Consider the following 1,848-nt stretch of genomic DNA (forward strand, 5'->3'; position numbering starts at 1 on the left):
TGCATTTACCGCTCGAGGAGTCATTCGGACACTCGTTTGGCACCAGTATTATTATTTCTGCATTTACCGCTCGAGGAGTCATTCAGACACTCGTTGGCACCAGCATTACTATTCTGCATTTTCCGCTCGAGGAGTCATTCAGACACTCGTTTGGCACCCAGTATTTTATTTTGGTATATTTTTATCCATATGTGTGCATCATGGTTTCTCGTATATTTTCGTGACGGATGTATGATCATCTATTAAATCAGGAGTATGTTAGATATATTATACCCGTGTTCTTAATGTTTGCGAGTACATTCAAACGTACTCACTGGCTTGTCCCTGGCTATTATCTTGGCCAGATTGCCTTGCGTGGAGGTATGCATCGCGGTGACAACCTCGGAGCCTACGTGTTGACATTTGCAGCCTCGCGAAGATAGGAGTTATCCTGGTCAGCTGTTCTTGTGGGAAATGGAGTCCCATAGGCGCAGATGTTTCCAACCGCTTCCGCCCTCAACTATTAGAAACCAAGTGTTGTACTCCCAGGCCTAAATGGTCTTGTACTACATAATTTTGTTCCTTGCTTGGAATTCTTGTATCAAGTTGGTACCTCATCAGCTAACAGTAATCCTGGGGCTGGTGAGCACACAGGCCGTTTTTCTGGGAATTTATATCCCAAAAATCCGGTCGTGACAGACTTGGTATCAGAGCCAGGCTGACCATTGGCTAATCCTATCTTAGCCAGGTCAATAAACCCAGGTTATCCCAAACCATCAGACCTTAGCCTGACCCCGGTCAAGCTTCCCGCGTAAGGTAGCTCCACAGTGACCCGACGCCTTTTCGGCGGACGGTGCCCAACCTATCAACCTAGCCCGTCGATCACGCGCCAGTGACCGACGTCCAACCCGTCTCTATCGCAAGCGTGCGGAGGAAGACTCCGTCCCCTTTTCCTATAAAAAGGGCACGCTAGCCACGGCACAGCACAGCCTCTTTCCCCCAAACCCAGCCACGATGCCTGGCCCCATTGTTCACAATGAGACCACAGCGACCAACCTTGGAGGTTTTGTGACCGTGCTCGCAAACCTCACCCGCCGTGCCTATGCGTTAGAAGAACCTCCTGAGTATGTTGTGTACCAAGGACCCATGTACGGTGAAAGCCGTCAGTACTGGGCCACTGTGCACATCTACGGTAGGGGTCTGTCGCCAGAACGCCCCTACAGGTTCACTGGAAGGACAACTTCCTTTGAGCCACAAGCCATCCAACTGGTAGCCCGAGAAGCTATAGTTCAACTCCGGCACTTGTCGCCCAGAGTTAACTGTCGCTCGTTCTACTACTACCCCAGTCGTGACGGGTATGGTAGGCCACCCCAAGTTGCCGACGGAGACCACGAGACGGATCCTGCGCTGTTGCATCTGGTGCGCTATGTAAGCGCACTAGAGCAACTGTTCGACCAGGTCACTCTAGATCTGATCGCAGCTCGTGGAGAGCTGGTTCGCCGAGCCCCGGCGAGGAGAGAAGCGGAGCCCGACACCGACAACCCAGTCGTGCTGTTCGAACACCCGATCGATCCCTTGAGGTCTGCGCCAGCCATCAACCAGAGCACTTTGGTGACCCCAGAAGCGCTTCGTCGCCTTTTGGAAACTCATTCCAACGGGATTTGGGCCAACAACCCCCGGGATGGTCATCACCATCTCCCCGACCCTGCAGCACCTCAGCCTCAACCAGCAAATCCCAACGGTGAGAACCGTGGAGAAGCATCGGCGTCCGCAAGGCCAGCCCACTTGGACATTAACGAAGTAGACTAAGTCGCTCAAAGTTATATCGAGCCTTAGTTTCCCTACGCTTTGTAATGTGTGGCCTTGTAT

This window comes from Triticum aestivum, chromosome 3D (genome assembly GCF_018294505.1).
Source record: "Triticum aestivum cultivar Chinese Spring chromosome 3D, IWGSC CS RefSeq v2.1, whole genome shotgun sequence".
NCBI lineage: Eukaryota > Viridiplantae > Streptophyta > Magnoliopsida > Poales > Poaceae > Triticum > Triticum aestivum.